We start from the raw sequence: 15,000 nt of genomic DNA, 5'->3' as shown, positions 1-15,000 counted from the left end.
TTAGGAAACCTTTGGTTAGGAGACCTGTAGAGACTTACATTTGAGAATCAAAAGAGTTCCGCTGTCGATGGTGGTAGCGCATAGTCAGAGATTCTTTAAGTATATAGAGATATGCCAACATAATAGGTTGCTATGGGCACCTAACATGACCAGGTTCCGGTCTGCCTAAAGGGGCGTGTCATAATACTCCTAGCATTGAATAGAACAGTCATTAGGTCTGCCTAGGTCTGCCTAAAGGGAGATCCCCCCTCCTCCCCCTTGCAATAATAGAACCCAGAAACAATGGGCCAACGGAACCTCTCACTCTCTACTCTCTCTGGCATAGTAGTATCAACAATAATCGATTTGGCAATGCATTGCAATGCAGGGCAGGATAATTCAATAAACGATTCGGCAAATGCTATAATTGATGCGAATATTTTTTCAAGTTTCAATTACTTCTCTGAATATTTCCGGAGCAGATATCTGTAACATCAGTCAGAGTGTAACTTGACAGTACACAGAAAACAGAAATGCACTGTTCACCAGAATAAGCATTCAATAATTTAAAGTCTACCAGAGTGCCTTATTGTACCCCATTTTCTGGGTTACTTTTGACTGTGCATCACTTACACCTGGGCATTACCCATTTTCTCGGTTACTTTTGACTGTGCCTCACTTACACCTGGGCATTACCCATTTTCTGGGTTACTTCTGACTGTGCATCACTTACACCTGGGCATTACCCATTTTCTGGGTTACTTCTGACTGTGCATCACTTACACCTGGGCATTACCCATTTTCTGGGTTACTTTTGACTGTGCATCACTTACACCTGGGCATTGACTGTGCATAGGGTAGCATTATGGCTCCTGACGGTTGCCCACTTCACTTTCAACCCAATACTGACAACTCATTATACAGAAATGGTTATAAAATATTCATTATGCCTCATCATGAGTAATGATTGATATGACTACAGCTGGGCCTCAATTAAGCCGCTACACTCTTTGAAGAGTCCATTTATAAAATGTCACAATAGCGTGCTGGGCATTTACGTATTGGGTTTCATTTTGAGGGCACCTACCCAACGAAGACCCACTTACTGTAATTTGGTACAGTGTTTTACAGTGCAGAGCCTATGTTATAATCTTACAAATTAAAAGACAGTCTTACTAGCCCAAATATACTCTTACTCACACCAAAACTGTGATGAACAATTTCTTCATCTGTTACTTAAGGCTCTTGGCAATGGTATAGCAATGTTGTTGTCATGTAGTTGAGTCTTTTCAGCAACGAGTGGACAGGCCTGCTGGTGGGCCCATCCGCACAATACACATGCTTGCTGAAGAGCTGTCAGACCGCTGCACACGATACTGGATGCATCTTTGAGGGGGCGGATAGTTAGCCTGACAGGCCGGTGTTTTGACAGGTTTTCCTACATTGTAATATTTTCCTACGTAATATTGTTTACAGTAAAATACAAAACAGTAACAGGGTGTTAGATTTACGAGATGAAAGATATGAAAATAAAATTGCATGGTCATGGATACAAGTACTACCAAAAACCTGGATTTTTATTAAACGTTAGCAAAACCGCTAGCAAAACCGCTAGCATAACGAGTCAGTTAGCTAAGTTGCCAGGGTCACACTTCAACTTCTAAGACACACATACACAAATAACGATAATGAACACACACATGTAAATCGTACATTTAAGTACTATATTTATCTCTTCTCCGCTAATATTGCACAGTCTTAGGATCAGCTGGTGTTGACGTTTCATGGTCTGCGCATGCCCAATAGGGGTTTGTAGGATTATCTAGCATGTAGGAGTATTTTACAGAACACCGGCCCATTCATTTTTTAATTACCTCATAATTCACGATTGGTCTGATTACGCTTCTCTGGGGAGGGTTTAGTCGTCCACCAAACAGCCGGCCAAATTGGGCTAACAAGCCAACACACCTGAGCGCATAACAAATATCTGTCAGCGATTGGTCCACTCATTTTACATCAGAGCTGGGCTTACTCCTCCCACCCAGGCGCTCCAGGGCATCAAGGATCCAGACCAAAAAATGAATTGCGAAGTTATAAATGTTGTCTGGTAAACCAGGCTAGCGGATTGTCAGCTGCCATTGATATTTACTATAGTACTTTATGTTCAGTTGTGCTATTTGCATACAAAACTGACATAAAATAAGCATGGCAAGACGTTTGTGCATGATATGTGCACGTTCACATGTATCCGCAACAAGTATATCCCTGGCAAGAATGACATTTGGACACATGCAGCTGACATAAAATAAGCATCGCAAAACGTTTATCATGAAATGTACACGCACACCTGAGAAAGAATGAAATTAGGACAAATGCAGCTGATCAAGGGACTTTTTTCATAACTCTGGTTGTGCTCACAGAACTTTAGAATGCAGAACAGATATATCAATCTTAAGCTGAAGGTCTTGTTCAAAGTCTTTTGAACTAATTATATTTAAATGGTTATACGTAATATGTCCATGTAAACCCATCTGGGGCCAAATCAATTTTAACTCTATTCTTATACTTCCTTCTTCTGTTATATTTTCAACCAGATATTAAGAACGTCTGAGACAGATGTTGAAAAAAGAAAAGAAACTTTCTTCTCTGGGTACATTTTTATCTCTGACTTTTGGTCTCTGTTTGCTTAGCGCTCAGGAGGTGAGTCACTAGAATGACATTTCTTTATCTCGGAGCTGAGAATATCTCACCTGCTAGCTTTTGCGAAGTGATATAGTAGAGCTTGAAAGCAGAAGTGACATAAGCCCGATTCGCACGGGATAAATATTACCTATGGACCCCTGGTCATTTGTAATTACCGGTACCCCCGGACCTCCGTGATTTTTCAGGGCGCATTCGGACGGGATAAATTAATCCAGTAATCTGTTAATTACTCAATTCACAGACATTACAAGGGGGTGCAGACAGCGCGCCTATGTGAAATTACCCCAGGACGTCTGTGTTTCGCCGAAATACAGTAGGTAATTCGCGGCGGAATTATTATCACTCAAATCGCGGAGATGGCACATTCGCACAGGATTAAAAACTCAGACATGCTCCGTAGTTATTCCGAATTACCGGGGGTCCATAGGTAATAAAAGTCCCGTCCGAATCGGACTTTAGTTACGCATTCACGGGTCCTTAGCCAACCATCTAGTAGGAGTAAGTATCTTCTGATCCAATCAATGGGTTACAAATATGCTTTCTAAGGAGCTACATTTAGATTATTCATGCAAGTATCGACATTTTGTTCTGAGGCCGTCTGCATGAAAAATGTGTTTGGTACGAATTATAAAAAAATACCAGAAACAACATATGTGAAGCCTGTGGCACACTTCAAAAGGGATCGAAATATCATTTTAATACTGCCATTGGATAACATGCTAAAATTTTCCGCTAAAAACGTGAGGTCCCATGAAATCCTAGGATGTGACGTCACTTTCAAGTTCTATACTGGTGGATGAAAGTTCCAATGAAGAGAGGCTAATGTTTTAGTGTGCGGACGTTTTTCGTGACGTAACATCAGATGCCTTCGATTCAGAGAGAGAGAGAGAGAGAGACAGAGAGGGAGAGAGACAGGGGAGGATGGGGAAATATCCTCAGACCATTATCGAACCCACGTCTCTGGCATGACCATCGGTGTCCCATCCATTTGAGATGGATGCACACAGGGTTACCAGATGAGGCTGATGATTTCCAGCCCAAAATATGCATAAAAACTGCCCAGAAGCACAAAATCCCCCCCCAATTGTATTGATTTCTATGGCAAAAATTGGGCGGGTTTTTCTGCTAAATGCCATTTTTACCCGCAAACGGCCATCCTAAGCAGCCCAATTGGGCGGGAAACAGCCCAATCTGGCAACACTGCTGGCAAATGGGTCACATTTAGAGGTGCTTAACTCGAATCTTTGAGGCGTCCGGATTGATTGGATCATTCCAAGGAGGGTATCCGGATTAGACGGATCACTCGGATCACTTATTTAAAATAAATAAAAAATAAATAATAATAATGTATTTTTTAAAACGTTTCTGCCGTTAAGTAGCTATGCGCCTCGCCTTTGTTGTTCCATTTATCAATTCACGTTGATAAATCAAAGAGTAAGACAGTTTGATCAACAAAACTCACTTTATGAATGTCACAGTTCCTAAACTCATGCTGCGATCCGACCCACCTGGGTCTCCTCACTAAACATGCAACCACAACTCGAACAGCCTTTGGCAGCAGTGAAACGGCATGTTCCTGATTTTGCAATAAATAATGTGTGTGTTTGTATTTAAGAAGACTAAAAGTCAAATATTTGGGAGCAGAAGTCTAGTTGAGCAGGGACAGTCAGGAGGCGAGCAGCAGATGACCACTCGCTTCCGCTGCCGAGTTGCCTTGCGACTCGCACACTGGTGACAAAAACGAAACTTAAGCGTTGATCCGAGCCGTAGGGGATTCGCTGCTACCAACAACTCAGTCAGGATTCGTCTCACCGAGTCGCCGAGGGCGCCGCTGCTGAGTGACTTGGACGAGGGGAGTGACAGCAGTGGCTTTAAAGACTTTATGCTGTAACGCAGTGAGTGATAGTGGAGTCACGTCTGTAGACTATAATTTCCCTAAGAGTAGCCTATGACTGAGATGTTAAAGCGTTGGCAGAGCACTGTTAACATTTGGAAATGTAGACCTCAACAGAGTCAGAAAAACACACATGAGCGGGGATCCAACAGGCTGGACGGATCAAACAGGCTTGATGAATGACGAGGCGGGAGTTGGTTCAGTTTTACTTAGTGAGTGTTCGTAGACTGAACAGCATACTAGGGAGATTAGAGAATGGCTGTTGTAGTCAACTAAAGAGGATATATTCCAGTTTCACAATTTATCGCGCTTTAACTGCCATTTTGTTGACATATTAATGAAATGCCGTCTAACCCGCCTTTGGCGGATCAATGCACGACAGCCATCCGGTCTGTTCGGATGAGGTCTTGATCCGGCTCTCCAACCGGATCCTCCGGGTTTTATATCATCTCTAGACACATTGCGAACTGGGCACAGATGGGTGAAATGGGCAACAAGATGGGCTCGCTTCATTCTGACAAGCATGTAACACCATGTGTCATTGGCTACTCAAGTCCTGGCATTGTCTTTGACAGACAAGGACGTTTTTGGCAGACCAAACGGTTACTGCCACGGGAGGGATGTGTGAGTGAGTGTGTGTGAGTGTGTGCGTGTGTGTGTGTGTGCGTGCGTGCGTGCGTGCGTGTGCGTGTGCGTGTGTGTGTGTGCGTAGAGGGAGCTCTCTAATTTGTTATTCAGTAAACGGTGGCACTCAAAATGCCTTCTGCTGCTCTTCAGTTTTTTTTAAGGAGCCCTCGCTTCCCCTGCACCTGTTTGGGATATTTTTAGCGGATTCTGAAAAAATATTGTCTTGTCCAGGCTGCTGTAGTGGCGACTCTTTTGGCTCTTTTTTTAATTATTTATTCAGTGTTAAGAATGTAATATTTTGACTCATCCTCAAGGTAATTTTGTCCAAACAACAACTGATTATTCTCCTGCTTCTAAAGGCCGTTTTTGCCTCTCTTTGAGGCAAACAATTGTGTTTTCTACCACATTTAATTACTCTGGTCGAGGTCACGTGCTTAAAATGAATGAACAATGAATGAAATAACGGTCGAGTGGCTCCCCTAGCTGTGATCCGGTTCCCATCGTTCACTTCATGGAGCCGTTCAAAAGAGCCGGCTCGTTCATGAACGACACACCCCTACTCTTCAGAAACTAGAGGTGTACAGGATCCAAGATCCGGTTCCGGATCCGACAGGATAATATAATAGGGTTTTTCAGACTATCCGGATCCGGCAGGATCTTAAGCAGTGGATCCGGTATCTGGCAGTTACCTAAAAATTAGGATCTGGGGCATCTCTACTTTTTACTAGAGATGGAGTTTATGGCTCTTTGTTGGGATCCGGATCTTAGTGGCTCGTTCCTTTCAAAAAGCCGTTCAAAAAACTGGCTCTTTTGGCTCTTTTTTAAAATTATTTATTCAGTATTAAGAATGTAATATTTTGACTCTTCCTCAAGGTAATTTTGTCCAAACAACAACTGATTATTCTCCTGCTTCTAAAGACCGTTTTTGCCTCTCTTTGAGGCAAACAATTGTGTTTTTTCCCACATTTAATTACTCTGGTCGAGGTCACGTGTTTAAAATGAATGAAAAATGAACGAAATAACGGTCGAGTGGCTCCCCCAGCTGTGATCCGGTTCCCATCGTTCACTTCAGGGAGCCGTTCAAAAGAACCGGCTCGTTCATGAACGACACACCTCTACTCTTCAGAAACTAGAGATATACAGGATCCAAGGTCCGGTTCTGTGTCCGGCAGGATAATAGGGTTTTTCACAGGATCTGGATCCGGCAGGATCTTAAGCAGTGGTTCCGGTATCCGGCAGTTACCTACAAATCAGGATCTGGGGCATCTCTACTTTTTACATAGCCTAGGCTTTTCAGTCAGTCTTTCACAACCCCAATCGCTGCATGGAGTGAAAGCCCTTTGGAAGCGGCAGTTGAAGGCAGTGTGGCAGTAAGCCAATGAGTCTTAAAATAGTTTGCGCCAACGTAATAAAAAGGGCCCACGTGTGCGAGTTGGCTATGTGATTCACCCTTTCGTAAGATCCGGTATCCGGTTCCGGATCTGGCAGGCTCTTAAGCAGTGGATCCGGTATCCGGCAGGATCCTAAATATCAGGATCCGGTGCATCTCTATCAGAAACCCAAACGAATGCTGCCATGCTGACATAGTACATCCATCCAATCCCCCCATTCAACCTCCTCATCCTTCCCCCCATCCAACCCCTCATCCCTCCCCCCATCCAACCCCTCATCCAATCCCCCCATCCAACCTCCTCATCCCTCCCCCCATCCAACCCTCCATCCAACCCCCCCCCCCCCCATCCAACTCTTCCAATCATGCCCCCATCCAACCTCCCCCCCCCCCATCCAACTCTTCCAATCCTTTGCTTCCGTTCACCCTGCCCAGGCTTCCACATCCTGTCACAGTCAGACTGTTTGACAGCTTTTGCACTGGCAGAAGCAGAAAGAAAACTTAAAACATAGAGCAAAGAGAAACTTGAAACAAAACATTGTAGCCTAACCTGTGCAGCAGTGAGCAGAAAAAAAAACATCCTCCTCCCTCTGAACAAAAAGCCTTTCTCTCTTTTTGACGTATATTGCCTTTTTTCCAGTGGCTGTTTTAAAATTTTGGGGGGGCTTTTGGGGCAATTTATGACAGGACAGCATGAAAGCAGACAGGAAGAGAGCAGGAGAGAGAGGCGGGGTAAGGTAGGAAAATGACCCAGTTCAGCCTCATACCTGGGCAAAACCATTTTGTTCTAAGTATTTTATGGGGCTTTTAAAGCCTTTATTCATTGTTCATAACAGGACAGTGGAGGATAGGCAGGAGAGAGATGCAGTGTGTGCACGTGAGCAGCCCACATCACACACCACCAATGTTGTGAATGGGGAAAGTGTGATGCCAGCGTAAGAATGCAGAGGGCAATCGGATCCTGAGTGTTGTCAAACTGCTGCTGTTATTACCAAGGGCTCGGTTACAGCTCAGCAGGCTCGGCCCGGCAACAGGGGCGGGGAAAGAGGGGTCCGTTGTCCTGGGCACAGGAAGAGGCGAAGAGTGGGCAGATTTGGGTCCCCAGTGCATGTGAAGAGTTCAGATGCAAAACCCCATCAGTGCCATTTCAGAAAATAATCTTAATTAATTTGTATTTAATACAATGCTATCAAAATTGCATATATTTTTTATTTTATTTATGTAATATAACTATTTATATGTATTATCAAGTACATGAATGTAAACCAAACCAACAACGGGGTTCTTTAAAAATATAGAAATGCAGGCCTTCAGAAATGGAGTTAGTGGGTTTTGCAGGCCTTCAGAAATGGAGTTAGGGGGTTTTGCAGGCCTTCAGAAATGGAGTTAGGGGGTTTTTGCATCTGAAGTACAGTATGTGGGTCAGTGAAGTTCCAGCAGCAGCACACGTCAAGGCGGTGCAACAAAAGCCAATGCCACTATTGTATGGATTTTTTATGTAGTTTTGTTTTTAGCGGACTATCTAAGAAGCATATTCATTACAGCCAATTGCTAATTAATTCATGGGCATGAGATGCCGTTGCGCCACCTGACATCTGAGCCCAAAAAAAACAAGTCCTACGATGTGTCCAAATATTTTTTGACATTCAGGGAATCATATTTCAGTTGTTTACGTGTATTATCATTCAGAAGCAGTTTTCAATGATTAGGAAAACGTGTCACGGTGGACGGACGGACCAACGGACGGACAAAGCCTCTTATAGAGATGCGTACACCAGTGGTGTAGTCTACTTTTTTATGGTGGGTATACTGTATATTTGAGCATTTTTTGAAGTGGGTATAATGTAAATATTTGTGCTATTCCTAATAATGGATCAATCAATTTTAAGTGGGTATACTGAAATCCCTGAAATTTAGAATTGGGTGTACTCCGTATACCTGAGTTCTATGTAGACTACACCACTGGCGTGCATGCATCTAAAAAATGTCTTTGACCCATGTATTGGGTGAGGCGGCCCTCCAGGTGACTCTGTCCCGGGCCTGACCAACGCTGCCAGAGGCCCTGATCTCCGGGTGCTGGGTTACATTGGGGTTTAGTGACCGGAGCGGAGCGGAGAGGCTGGGGATCGGATGAACGTTTAGCATCCAGCTTAGTGGAAACCTTAGATATGTACAGTACTTTGGCAACAATAGGAGCCAGGAAAGCCCAAGTAGACTTCACATGTTAATGGGAGGCAAACACCACTACCGTATATGTGACTAATATGCACCAAACCCACATGGGGAGGGGTTACTTACAGTTTTTTTTAATGTGTATTTCCTGATTCCATAAAAAAAACCCAATAGGATTATATTAACTGTCATCTGATCTGTTTTGGTCAATGACAAATAAAAGCTCTTGATTCTTGATTCTAAGATGGTTGGATCAGTCAATAGGTTGTTGGGTGGAAAATGTGACAGGGTCTTTTTTTCTTTTCTTTTCTTTTCTTTTCTTTTCTTTTCTTTTCTGACAGCTTTGGTACAATCCCCCTGCATTGCAGCCTTAAGCCTGGCTCAAACTACACGATTATCGGCCCGATTCTCGGCTGAAAACCCCCCTTGCGATAATCGCTGGAACGTTACCACCCAGGACCATCGCAAGCGATTGTCGGGAAATATTTCCTCGTCGTGACCGACGTTCTAAGATAGAACTTTGGCAGCTCAAAGAGTCGCCGATCGCAAATTGTAGAAATCAAACAGTGTTTGATATTTTCGACTGGAAATAGAACGTCGGGCATTGTTTCGGTGGCTGCGAGCATCGATCAGATTGACAGTTGCGATTCTCTTCTAGTGTGTGGTGCACCCCAACGCCAAAATCGGACACACAATCGCTAGTCATGTAGTTTGAGCTAGGCATTAGGGTGCATTGGGGTGAGCTGCCCGTTTGCACAGGTGAGGCAGGTGCTCTGGTGTACTATGTCCGAATGACTATGGTACATTTACAGTCGGGACTTTTACATTTTGGGATTACATTTGCAGTGGGATTTTCAGGAATGTTGTATAGCCTAACCCATTTTAGCCTGATGCTGCGCATACGCTGCTTGACCTTTGGTGCCTGGAGCGACATTTACGCTGCATTAAGGCGCTTGAGATTTGAGGGATTTTTTTCATGAAACGTGTATATATTAGAGCTGACAAGGGGGGACAAAGGGGTCAGTTATCCCAGGCCCAGGAAGAGAGGGGGCAACTTCACCTTCCACACCTTATCTTTGCAGCTCATTCTGCCTCTTTTCCACTGCCGGTTTTCTGGTAGGCCTACAGCTCGACACAGCGTGACTCGGCCACCACTTTTTGCTCTTCAATTGAGCTGTATCATGCCCAATTGGAGAGCGAAAAGTAATGGTCGAGTCGTGCTGTGTTGAGCTATAGGCCTACCAGAAAACCGGCAGTGGAAAACAGGCATTTGAGTACTCTTCTGTACTTTAACTTTCTCGGTCAGGGTATCCAACAGCTGCCTTCTCCATACCCCCCGCCCCCCCTCTCCTTTAGACAGAAGCAGATGCCCACATCCCGGATCAAGATCACATAAATGTCAGCCCCCGCTACACTGAGCCAAGTTTCCGCAGTTTGTTTGCTCCTCTCAAGGTTGCCTCGGACTGTGCCCTCAGGAGACAAACTTTCCCATTCAGATAAAGTTAAAGGGACACTGTGTGAGATTTTTTCTTGTTTATTTCCAGAATCCATGCTGCCCATTCACTAATGTTACCTTTTTCATGAATACTTACCTCCAGCATCAAATTCTAAGTATTCATTATGATTGGAAAAAATGCACTTTTCATACATGAAAAGGGGGATCTTCTCCATGGTCCGCCATTTTGAATTTCTAAAAATAGCCATTTTTAGCTGCAAAAATGACTGTACTTGGACCATACTAGAAAATATTTGTTTAATGCTTAGTAAACTTTCATGTAAAGATCCAATTTGGCAATAGGCAGTCCAATTTCAATAAGCAGCATAGTTGCAGTACCTTTTTTGTCCATATCCTGCACAGTGTCCCTTTAAGAGTTCACTTGTTCACGTCCCAGACCCAGAATTGGGCCCTCATTACATTGTATGAATTGGATTTGGGGGGGGGGGGGGGGGGTGGGTTGAGGGGGGTTTGTATACGTCTGACCAAAATCTGTGTTTCGAAGACTCAATGAGAATGAATAGCATTTCCACGGCAATGCCCTACCAAGTCTGTTTTTTGGTAACCTTGGACTCTCCCCACACCTGTGTAGTTCTGCAGAGGGACAAAGTGGTCCTCGGTCTGAAAAAGTTTGAGAAACTCTGGTTTAAGGGGAAACTCACACACTGTAGCTCCTCAGGTCACTGTAGCTATTCAGGTCATACAACGTTTCGACCCAACAGGGTCTTCATCAGGCATGCCTGTTGGGTCGAAGCGTTGTATGACTTGAATACATTTTCAAAGCGGAGCTACAGCTTTGCGGACTTCTACTCTTTCCACTATCAGACGCACCTTTGTCTTGCACCTGTCCTCAGAGAGGTGGGATGTCCATCCATACTCTTACTCTTATGAAGATTTAAGGGGGAAACTCACCAAGAATAAACAACATCTCCACGGCGATGTCGCTGACGATGGTGCTCCTAGAGGCGGTCTCCAGCTCGTGATAGGCTGTGAAGCAGACGTTGTACGGTACCGTCACAGCAACGTAGAAGGTGGCCAGCAGGATCATCCAATCCCACAATGCCTTGCTGATGCTGTAGTGGAGCAGGATGAAGCGCGACTTCTGCACCGTGGCAACCTTGTACTCCGGCAGAGAGGGCTTCTCGAACATATTCTACAGGAAGAGAAGAAAATGACAACCGGTCATGAAAAGAGAAGAGAAGAGAAGAGAGGAGAGGAGAGGAGAGGAGAAGAGAAGAGAAGAGAAGAGAAGAGAAGAGAAGAGAAGAGAAGAGAAGAGAAGAGAAGAGAAGAGAAGAGAAGAGATAAATGAAAATAAGAAGAGAAGAGAAGAGAAGAGAAGAGAAGAGAAGAGAAGAGAAGAGAAGAGAAGAGAGAAGAGAAAGAGAGAAGAGAAGAAAAGAAGAGAAGAGAAAAGAAAAGAACAGGACAGAAAGAGAAGAGAAGAGAAGAGAAGAGAAGAGAAGAGAAGAGAAGAGAAGAGAAGAGAAGAAAAGGAAAACTGGTCATGAGAAGAGAAGATTAGAGAAAAGAAGAGAAGAGAAGAGAAGAGAAGAGAAGAGAAGAGAAGAGAAGTGAAGAAAAGAAAAGGACAACTGGTCATGAGAAGGGAAGATTAGAGAAGGGAAGAGAAAAGAAGAGAAGAGAAGAGAAGAGATGAGATTTGGCAGAGAGGTTTTCTGCAGGAGGACGGAAAAACAATGCTAGGGAACTTCAAACTTTGCTATTACGGTAACCTTCAACCCCAACACCTGTCCTCTTCTTCTTCCTTCAGGACAAGTATACGTCTTACCTGCACATCCCTATAGCCTACTGTGTTGTTTCTGCTTTTTCGGTGCTGCATTTTGTAGGCCTATGATGAAGCGCTTGACTTTCCCAAGTCAATTTACACAGAGCCTGCCCACTTGACATCCAGGCCCACCCCATTCACACTTGACAGTCAACATTAAACTATAATTAATGGCATAGCACTGAGCGATAATTAATCATTTTGTCAAAAGTCTGGTTCATCTTCTGTGGGTTCTATGATTTCAATTTCAAAGTATCCTTTTTGAGCACGCTATTATAATATCTACCTACACGCTTTCGTGTTGGGCCCTTCCGATTTTTTCTGGGCCCACCTGTTTTATTATTTCTGCCTACGCCCCTGACTGAAAGCGTCAGCTAAGTGTAATGTAATGTAGTGCAAATGTAATGCTTCCAAAGGCAACCTGCCTCTTCGGAAAGATATCAAAGGCCAGCCAGCAGGAAGACCGTTTGATTGGACCATAGCTGTGATGACACCATTATCCTCACTAAAGGACACCCTTTCTGCCGGGAATAAGCCTTGAAAAATTGCCCACTGATAAACCTATTTCATGGGATTGTCCAAAACAGTGTGTGTGTGTGTGTGTGTGTGTGTGTGTGTGTGTGTGTGTGTGTGTGTGTGTGTGTGTGTGTGTGCGTGTGCGTGTGTGCGTGCGTGCGTGTGCGTGTGTGTGTGTGTGCGTGTCTGCACGTGAATTCCTATGTGTGTCAGTGTGTGAGTGCACAATCATTTTAGAAAATCGTCTAATAATCCCTGCCTGCCCCGTGCCACCCCCATGATCATAGTGCCAAGCTCGAGATAGAGAGAGATACCTCTACTGAGCCCCTCTACTGGCCTGGAGAAACAGAGCCATCCCCATCATGACAGACAGCGTGGCTGGACTGGCCATATGGCATGCAGGGCATTTGCCCGGTGGACTGTTGGTGATTTTGGCCTGGTCCTCAATGTAGCCGAACAAGCCGGTCAAGTTCTATGGACGGAGGAGCCGCGGAGCCACAGCTGACGTTTCTGAGTCAGAATTTTAAAATTCATTTTGCCTGTGGAGGTCAAAATAGCTCGTAATAGATGACTTAAAAAATGTTGTAGCTATGTCTGCGCAATGTCTGGCAGACCGGGCCCTTTGACGATCCTTCCCCGTCTTTGAAAAAATGCCCTGCCTAATTTTTTTGTACCAGGCCAGCCCTGGCGGCTCGCCAGAGAGGCAGACAATACCCCTTCCCTCCCCCCTTCCCTTCCCCATCCCCAATGCCCCTTCCCCTTCAGAGGAACGGACCTGGCCCCCTAAAAAGAGCCATCCGTATTCAAAGCTCAAACAATGAGCTTTGATGATATTTCAAGTGGCACCGACCCAAGAATTGTAGGGTAATGAAGTATTAAATTGAATTCCTGCAAGTGTGTGTGTGTGTGTGTGTGTGTGTGTGTGTGTGTGTGTGTGTGTGTGTGTGTGTGTGTGTGTGTGTGTGTGTGTGTGTGTGTGTGTGTGTGTGTGTGTGGTGGGATGAACATAACAGACAAACGAGAGGCCCTCCAGTGGAAAATGTGTGTGTGTGGAGAGTCTGTGTGTGTCTGGAATGTGTGTGTGGAGTGTGTGTGTGTGTGTGTGTGTGTGTGTGTGTGTGTGTGTGTGTGTGTGTGTGTGTGTGTGTGTGTGTGTGTGTGTGTGTGTGTGTATGTGTGTGTGTGCGCGTACATGTGTGTGTGTGTGTTTCAGTGTGTGTGTAGTAAAGTGTAGCGTCTCTGTGTGTATCTCTGTCTGTGTGTGCCTCTGTGGAGGTGGATGACCATATACCTGGGCCCTGTATAGTTTTCAGTAATAGCAGGGTGGCATTTGCAGGGGCCTTTTCTTAGTTGCACAATTGGGATAGCTGGGTGGAGATCATTGAAGCCCCTTTACAATAGGACATAGAGCAGGGGTGCTCAACTGGCGGACCCAGGTCCGGATGCGGACCCAAACGCAATGTCATCCGGACCAAGACAAAATCCATCTGTATTTAATATTTATAAATTATACATGAGATTTCGCTGCCATGCGATCTATAGGTGTATTTCTGCGAAGCCAGTCTTATGACAAATAAAAGTATCATCACTATGACAACTCAGTGAGTGAGCAAGAGGCCAGTGCGGCCAGCGAGTGAGGCTATTTTCTGCATCGGTCCGTAGCGACTTTTTTGGACCCTGGAAACATACGAAATTTGGCGAGTGGACCTTTTCAGTTTCTAGTTGAGCACCCCTGACATAGAGATATAGACAGACAAACTGACAGGCAAGCAGAAAGACAGACAGTCAGGCACACTGACAGGTAGAAAGACAGACACACTGACAAGCATACAGGCAGAAAGACAGACATACACATTGACAGACAGAGGGAGAGACAGAGACAGACCGACAGACAGAAAGGCAGACACACTGCAGAAACACAGGCATATGATCATCAAGATGGAGTGAAGACACAATGAGTAAGAAAGAGAAAAAAATTGAGAGAGACTGAGAAACAGACAGAGAGAGAGAGAGAGGGAGAGAGAACGAGCGAGAGAGAGAGAGGGAGAGAGAGAGACTGAAGATAAAGCGAAGCAGGAAAATACACATGCAAAGAGAGAGAGAGACAGAGAGTGAGAGATAGAGTAAGAGAGAGAGAGAGAGAGAGAGAGAGAGAGAGGGAGAGATGGAGTAAGAGAGAGAGAGAGCGAGAGAGATAAATCAAGTGAGAGAGAGAGAGAGAGCGCGCGAGAGAGATAGATAAAGTGAGAGAGAGAGAGAGAGCGCGAGAGAGATAGATAAAGTGAGAGAGAGAGAGAGAGAGCGCGCGAGAGAGATAGATAAAGTGAGAGAGAGAGAGAGCGCGAGAGAAATAGATAAAGTGAGAGAGAGAGGGAGAGATGGAGTAAGAGAGAGAGAGAGCGAGAGAGAAGAGAGAAAAATAAAATAAAAGGGGG

At 44.7% G+C, this 15,000-nt stretch overlaps 1 protein-coding gene across 1 annotated transcript in view; it reads right to left on the bottom strand.

The window, feature by feature from the left end:
* Nucleotides 1–15,000, bottom strand: part of LOC134467085 (potassium voltage-gated channel subfamily H member 4-like) — a 179,546-nt gene that overhangs the window by 57,454 nt on the left and 107,092 nt on the right. The gene's annotated exons all lie outside the window — the stretch shown is intronic.

Source organism: Engraulis encrasicolus, chromosome 17 (assembly GCF_034702125.1).
Source record: "Engraulis encrasicolus isolate BLACKSEA-1 chromosome 17, IST_EnEncr_1.0, whole genome shotgun sequence".
Lineage (NCBI taxonomy): Eukaryota > Metazoa > Chordata > Actinopteri > Clupeiformes > Engraulidae > Engraulis > Engraulis encrasicolus.
The sequence above is the reverse complement of the archived record's forward strand: the minus strand, read 5'-3'. Positions and strand labels throughout refer to the sequence as shown.